Genomic DNA, 8569 nt, shown 5'->3' on the forward strand with positions numbered 1-8569 from the left:
GCAATAATGACGATTCGGGGAGGTTTGTAGGGACGGGGAGGTGGGAAAGGGAAAGTTTTAGCAGAACGCCCGGCTCTCGCTGTCAGAAGTTCAGGGGAAAGCGATGGCGAGTTCATCTCCAGATTGGCTGGTATCAGTTTGTCCTAGACAGGCAACTGGCCATAGAGCCTGGTAGTCGGTGAAACGTGCCCAAGTGATTTCTTTGGCAATGTCTTTTACGAAATAACCTGTTCGTGGTGTATTAAACACAATGGAAGAATAGCACAGGTATGACTGAACTGATTTCGGAGTGAACTGTATTTACGGTTATTTTTACGATGTGTCCTCGGAACTGAAAATGTATTGTGCTCCCCAAAGCTGTAACAACAGGTTTTCAGGTTTACTAGACATAGGAGAGACAGGCAGATCCCATGTCGCAGATACTTCGGTTAACGTATTGGGTACGACAGACAATGGGAACCAGAATACACATCCGTGAGGAAAACGGCAATTGGATGGTACCGTTAGGGGGAGGAAACAAGTGAGAGAAAAGACTAGTAATCACACTTAATCCCTTGTCATTATTAAAATTATAGTGTTGCTGGTTAGATGCACATATCGGATGCATTTGAAGGTGTTGAGGATGATGGATTTAGTACAGAGGAGTAGTGTATGCCGGGTGACATCAAGATTTGTAGTCACAGAAATCAGAAACTCAGTGAGAAATTGCAACTTCTGTCTCTGTGTGTGTGTGTGTGTGTGTGTGTGTGTGTGTGCTCATGCATGTCTGCAGAACGGTTTATTCCCTTGCCCGTTGCTTGCAGGAGTTCTCTCCAGGAAGAGGTGGGATGAGGGATTCCAGGGAAAAAGCAACACTAAGAGCCAATTAATTTATTCTGTGTTAAATAAATGGAGATAATGGTGTTCATATTGACACTGCCATGGGACAAAAGCAGCATTTGGGGGTTTAACTGACATTTGGCTGATACCATTAACTCTTTCCTAACCAGCTTCATCAAAACAACTAATTAATCCGTTTTTGCAAGAGTGAACTGTCCTTGCTGAAAGTTTGATTCATAGCTCTCCCTCCTTTTAGCTCTTTTTCGTGAATGTATGGTGACCCAGCATCACTAATGCAAAAACCAGGATGGACTTCCCAGGGGACAGAAACTAGATTGGGTTTCCAACTCTTGTTTTCCTCAATAGCATGCCTTTGTTGCTTTTGCAGCAAGTTTGCAACAAAGATACCCAATGCCCCAGTCTGTTAATGATGGATTATAATGCTGAATACAGCCTAACAGATTTCTCTGAGCCAGAGGCATGGAGAATCCTCCCCACACCACCCAGCACTGGGGGTGCCTTTGTGTGCCAGGTTCCCTCATTAGGCTTGCAAACTAGGATGCTGCTGGGATTTAATGTTTGTGATAAATGATAGGTTCTGATGGCTTATCGATTTGTGCAGAAAGTGAGCTATCTCTGGAACAAATTTGAACGTTATCAGATCTTCCTATGGGTTTGTGTGCATCTCTGAGCACATTTCCAGAACTTCCTCGCTCCTGACAAAGGTGTTCGACAGTGTAAAAACTTTTCAGGCGTGTTATGAGAATGCCGCCTGTTAAAATTGTTTAACCACTGTGACTAGTAAAACCTGTGGTTTAATTAGCCACTTGTGTGCTCTCATAACCACCTGCCTTCACTTCTTTTCTTCATTCTCTCTCTCCCACTCACTCTCTCTTGTTTGTGCTCTGTCAGAAACGTAAACACAAAAGCTCTTCTGCTGCTGTACTGTGACTCGAAGGAAACAGGTTTCTTTTTCCAGCTGTGGAGATGTCAGTAAGGCATCGCTTCTCTGCAGGTCGTGGCCCATCACAAAGTTTTGTCACAGGATGTGACTGATTTCATTACAGAAATGTGGTTTGTCAGTAGGAGAGGAAGACTAACTTTCTTCTGTGGTTGTTTTCCTTATGTCTTCTTTCTTCTTATTTTTTTAAAAAAATAAATTACCTAATAAAGAGTGACAGTAGGGCTGCCTACAGCACCAGCGCAGCAGCAGTGCCCTGGCCATATGGCCACCAGCTGGAAGGGTGTCAGAGAGTGACAGGGCCTACATGAGGGCACTGCAGTAGCAGTGTTGGTGTCCAGGGGCAGGCAAGGGCAGCCTCTCTGTGGAGTGAGCTGCTGGAGTGACTCATTTGGCCTGTGCTCCAGGGGAAGCCCCCACTCTGCATGGGGGATCCCCTGGCACCTTGGTAGGCACAGTCCCATGGAAATGCATCAAGGATTGAGGGGCTCAAATTCTACTACACACTTGTAAGATTTATGAATTGTGCTCGACAGTGGCTGCAATTTGCAGGGGTGATTTAAGGCAAGGGGTGGAACTATGTTTAAAAAGAGAATAAATGAAAAAGGGGGATAATACCAATAAACAGTAAACTGGCTGATCCCATGAAAACCATTTCTCTCTTTTTCCTTTAAGTCTTTTCTACTGGCGCAATGAAGGCATAGGATAAAACTCTCAAAGTTAGTACATGGAGTCGAAGACAGATTCACGTGAATGCTTTCTAGTCCCTGACCCTCACATTTTTAATGGAATGCTTCTCACCCAGCATTTTTTTTAAAACACTTGAATTATTTTTTCCTACTTTTCTTGTACTATTTTCACATTAAAAGTGTCCCAATGCTCTAGTATTTTTCATAGAATGTTATTATTACTAGGAAATTTTATGTACGGCAATAATAAATCTATAAAAATAAGATTGACGTCACGTTGCACGCTGCCTACTTGTGTATGTATATTCTGTGTTCATTCAGATTTACAGTCGGTTTAAAGAGACATAATCTTTATTTACCCATAGAGACTACTTATTTTCCTCTGATTGGTATACGTGTCTATAACTTCTGCTGCAGGTTATGAAGATTAGAAGCCTGATGATAGTTTACATCCCCCTCTCTTTGAAGTGAACCACTTCCATTCAGCATATGAATCTCATTTACCCCACTCCTCATTTTCATTAGCATGGCAACAAATTCAGGCAGAGGGGCTGACTTGCATTGGAGGGGCTGAAGGGCCCTGCCCAATTGTGAACTATCATCTGTTTAGACATGCTGTCATCATAGCTGGTACCACTTGCTTTCTTTGTAATAGCCCAGCTAATTGATACGTGCGCTATTCAAGTGAATGTTTGCATACCACCTCGATATAGTCGATACCAGCCTCCAAATCCAAGGCACCTCGCTGAGTTGCATTTCAAGCCAGTGGGAGTTTGAGATGGCCTTCTCCGGGGATAGGTTGTGATGATTGATTTCAGCAGGAACGGCGTCTGATCCTGAAAATCTTAACACCATATGGCATTGCCACGGGGGAGAGAGGCTGCGCTGGCAACCTCCGAACTTGCACTTCGTGTAGCGGTAGCGTGTGTGAGCGCGTTAAGGGAAGACTGCTGAGCTCTGTGGATAGGGGTCAATTAGTAGGGGCCTCAGAGGAAGCAATTTCCCTGCCGTCTATCTAACTTTAAATTACATGCACGAGTTAAGTGACGGCATGATGGAATTGAGTAGTGTGAGGGGGAACTGTAAAGTCTGATAAGGAGCAGGTGGCTAACACGATCCAACTGGCTAACTGGAAGGTGAAAAAGAAAGACCACCTTGTAGCCTGCGTTGCTGTTCATCACTTAACATCAGCAATGTTGCCGTATGACAGTCTGTCTCTCCTGCCTGCCACTGCCTTGTAGCCCTCCATCTGACCGAGTCTCCCCGTGTGCATGTGTTAAACACTGTGCAGATGAGCAAAAAAGCAGTCCTTGTTCCTGGGCATTTACAGCTGGAGCAAGAACCATAGTCTGTCCTGAGTGCAATTCACATTGGAATTGGCTGCAAAGCCCGGATTGACCCTGAGTGCTGTTTTTCCCCTCTTTCCTTCTCATTCATGCCCCGTGTGCTCCACCAAGGGTGCTCTTGTTTTTCTGTTCCGAGGCCTGAGCCTGCAGGGAGTGTGCCTGGCACTGGAACTGGTTGTTAGCACCATATGAGAGCCCTTGCTGGGTGACTGTGATATTCTTGCTTGGGGCTTCCAACATGGTGCATAATCCTGCCATAATGGTGTGGGCAGGGAGTGGGGGACGTGAGAAGCAGAGCAAGATCTGACCTTCACTGAGTGCTTTGCAATGTTTTTTTATCACTTTCATTCGGATATTGCATGTCTGGGATAAACATACATTCAATGATGAATTTTCCTTTTGATCTCTGGAGGTTCTTGGGTACAACACAGGGCCTCCCACTGCCACTTCCAGCAGAGATCAGAGCAGGTGCAAGCATCTTTTCTCACTGGTGCCTGCTCTCTGCTGCTCGGAAATCTCATTGAAGCTAATTGACCTTATGTCTTAGGATCCTATCTTGCAAGGCAGGAGTGCACTGCAGTTGTTGGGAGACATGGGGTGGAGGAAGATGTGTAGAGCCCAGAGGAGTTGAGCTTTAGGTCTCTTTACAGTTCTGGCACATCATTGAGTGCAAGTGATTTCCTCTGAAATGGAGTTGGATGTTGTCTGGTTTACTGTTTCATATGTTGTTGCTTCCCTTTCCTTGTGTGATACTTGCAAAGCAGAGGAAGTGCCCAAAGCCCATGACATTAGCGTTCAATTTAGAATATAAATTGCTGCTTGATATGGTATAGTTTGTTAAAGGGGGCAAAAATTAAGTCTCTCCTGCCTAAGGGAATCTCTTAATGGTGGGATTTGGTACTGAACTGAACAGAATGTCAAGGAATTCTGCAAAATTGTAGGCCAGTCGAGTACTTTGTACTTTGACACGAACACTGGTTTCTACTTGCATTGGAAATTCCTTGTTTTAAATCATTGAACTATGATTGTTTGCCAGTGAAATTGTCCGTAAGAGAGATTAACTGGTTATGGGGATTCTGCATTTTGATTGCACTGAATAGTTCTTTGCACATTTCTCAAAGTACTAGTAGAGGTTATGCAGTTGGGGTGTCGGGATTCTGTGCCAGACTCTGGGTTTCAGTGTCATGACTGATTGGTTAGTCTGGTTTTTTAAGCTGACATAATGAAATCTCTGTGTATTGTTTAGGCTGGGCAAGCTGTATGTGCCATGAGAAAGATGATGAATGAGGGCAATTTGAGGGTTTTTTTGAGCAGTAATTTGCATAATAAGTATCTTTTTTCTTTCTTTGGTTTTTTTTTTTCCCAAATCATCTTGGTCACTTTGAACTAGGTATTTCAGTTAGCGGTGCATAGAACCATCATGACTTGGAGTCCTATGGCAACTACAGGATGTTTGGAAAATCTTTCCAATTTGGTGTTTCTACAAAATGTGGACTATACACATCATGCCTCATTCATATAGGGAGATTCATTTAAGCTGGTAGATATGTGAATGTTGTGTTATACACCGATATTTAGGAGTGGTTAACAGTAAGGAACAGTCTCAATATTTGTCTGCCTGTTCATGTATATTCATATTTTTGGGTTTTGGGTCTACTTTCCATGCAATTATATTTAATAAGTGCACACTTAACACTTTTACTGAAGTTAGGGAAGACATTGCTTACTTGGAGAATGAATTAGGATGTCAGAAAACAATCCCTTTGTACTGAGGAAAGCAAAGGGTCAGAAACGTTTTTTGGTCAGAAACCAACATCCTGGTGTTGTGCTTTTGGTTTTAAAATAAATGTGTTCTAGAGAGTTAAACAAAAGGTTGATATTAATTTCTGTATGTTGTCATACATTTGATACATGGCAATGACTGAGAGCAGGTCCTTTCCAGATATCCTAAAAATTTATATCGTTAAAAGGAAAACTAGTAGTCTTCTAGCTCTTAACATGCATATATTTTAAGGGTTAGGCTTGGTGAAGTAATTCTAAGCAGGCAAACCTTGAATATACACTTCAAAGACTCATCAAATATAGTATAGTCCTTTTGATTGCTGGTTGCAATGGGAAATGGCTGTCGATTGCAAAGGGAAAGGCTTTAAGATTAGTTTTTTGGATGTACCCAAGTGAGTTAGGCGCAATAAGAAAGTAACTCGTGTCACTGTAAAAAAGTCCCTAGGACTTGGCCTCGGTTGCTAACAATTCCCGGTTGCTAACAAGTCACCGACTACATGCTTAAAAATTGGCAGCAGACACCATGTCTTCTGAGGAGTACCACCATCCAGAGAAAGTGCTTCTCTGCTTCTGTAGTGTCTGTATTTTTGATAGCTCATCTACTTGAATGATCGTACTGAACCACAATGTCTTGAAGCATGCAGTTTCATTTGACACTTCTTTTGCTTTTTGGGAGCCCATACTGCTCTGTCTGTCTTCTCTCTTCTTTTGGGTACCTTTATTGTTTTCCGCAGTCATATCTTGTTCAGTCACATGCAAACACCTGTCCTGAAATTGAATTACTCTGTGGTGTAATCTGAAGTCATCCCCCATTTCAGCATCCTGGGCTTTCTGTTGTGTGTTATGTTGCACCATACTTTAGATGCGACAGCCATTTAATAATGTTGAAGCCTTAGCTCTGCAGGGGCTAAAAAGATCCCAGCAGGCTTGTTAACTTCTACTCTCAGACATTATGGGAAATATTTTCTCCTCCCTGGAACTGCTAGGCATCCTCTTAATTAACACTATAAAAATACATAGCCAGGTATGCACGAAGCCTGTTTAATTTTTTTGCAGTTTTTCCAGAGTTTCTCCGTTCCTTCTTATTTAACCAGACACTGGTGCCAAGTGAGTTATGAGAACATAAAAGAAATAAAACCAGCCTGGGTCATGCTGGATACTCTGTTCTTGTCAGGCAGCATACTCATCAAGCACCTTCCCCTTACTCACCATAGGGTCTTATTCTTTCCCCTGCTTTACTCGATATTTTCCTTTATCTCAGTCTCGGAAGTGTTGGCCATTTGAAAACTTTGCACCTCTCCTGTTTCAGGAGAGTATTCCTTTCTGTTCCACGCTGCTGTGGTCATGGTGTCTGTTGTACTTTTATATAGGATCCCCACTAGCTGGTATCAGACTTCATTTGACTAGGAGTTATTTGTACAGAGATGAGAGAGGTTATTCAGTGGTTTAGGAAGTTGAGACGCAGTAATAAAATTTGAGGTGGAAGGAGGAACTTAATAAATACTGGAAAGCAGTGGGGAATCCAAGAGAATTCAGGATGCATATCACTTAAGATGAGGACAGAAGAGGAGGAAAGAAGAGCTGCAGAGTGTTCAAACAGAGGAGGACACAAAAGTGACTGAGGGTGGTTTATAATGTGTGAAGCCTCAGTGAAGGGGTGCCTAGTCCTCCATAGGGGTGACTCAGTGACCATGGGACAGACTGACTGAGCACTGAAGAGTACAATGGTAGGGCTGAAGATGGCAGTGAGATCTCCCCTGGTGAGAAGAGCACGGAATATATCTGCTGCTGTGAGCTGGTCTACCATTAGTAATTCAGGTGAGGCAGTTGAAGAGCTCACCAGTAATCATCTTCCTAGCACTTGTACAGGGGAAGGCCAAGACTTCATAGAGATGAAAGGGACCTTGGTGAGGGTGAGCAGGGTTTTTCACATGCCCTTGTTGTTAGGGTAAACCGGTTTCTTTAATTAATTTTTTTAAATTGACTGGAATTTATGGAGAGAATTTGGATATTGGGATGAGCATTTGTTCTGGGCATGATCCAAACAAGTTGTTCAAGGGCTAAGGAAATGATAAAGGAGTACATACAGGAAAGCTAAAAAATGTGAAAGGGAGAGGGGAAGCTTGCAAATGAAAGGCTGAAAATGATGATTTGTTGCATGAGGAGTTCTTGGTCTTAGAGGTTTCTTTGGTGGTGTGTACTGCGTGTCCTAGGAAAGCTGGAGCATGCTGACAGAACATCAGTCTACACCATGCTAACTCAAAGAATTTGCTCCACTGTCGTGAAAGAAATACCCCAAAAGAACTGCAGTTCAATAACATCTGTCCTTCTGTACATCGTAACTGCGAGGTGGGGATGCAGAGTGGATGCAGCAACCTTGGCAGTTACAGGCTTGGAATAGAGCTGAAGAACCCTGAGTGTCTGTGCAGAAGGTACAAGGAGGGCAGAGCATGATTATTGTGAGGCAATTAAAGAGGTCAGAAATTGAAAAGAGAGGCAAGGAGTATACATTGGTAAATATGTGATCTCCAAAGTGAGTAGTATGAGTCAAACAAAGGATTTTGGTTTTAGAGTAAACAAAAGAGGAGAAAAATATATTTGGAAGGGTTGTGGGTATGATTCATGTGGGAGGGGGTGGGAGAAGACTCAATGACACTATTTTAGTAATGATATAAAACCTGCTCTCTCTAAATCACCAGTTCATCTGAGCTCTGGGAAGTGGTAATGTGGTTGGCTGATTGCTTGGAAGCTGATGTAAAGTAAATTGGAGGTCAAAGTCCAGTGGAGGTGACAGTGTCATGAAAATAATTACTGAGATGTGTCTTAATTGTCATCCTTGAAAACTTCAGAAGACATACCTGAGAATGAATGGAATTCAGAACCATTTACAATCTTTTAACGTTTTCCTTGCCAGTCAGGAATTGTAGTGACTTGCTGTATAAGAGTTTGTGTTGCTACTCCTCTTCCTGCAT

This window comes from Manacus vitellinus, unplaced genomic scaffold, assembly GCF_001715985.3.
Source record: "Manacus vitellinus isolate BGI_N305 unplaced genomic scaffold, ASM171598v3 scaffold_0_pilon, whole genome shotgun sequence".
NCBI lineage: Eukaryota > Metazoa > Chordata > Aves > Passeriformes > Pipridae > Manacus > Manacus vitellinus.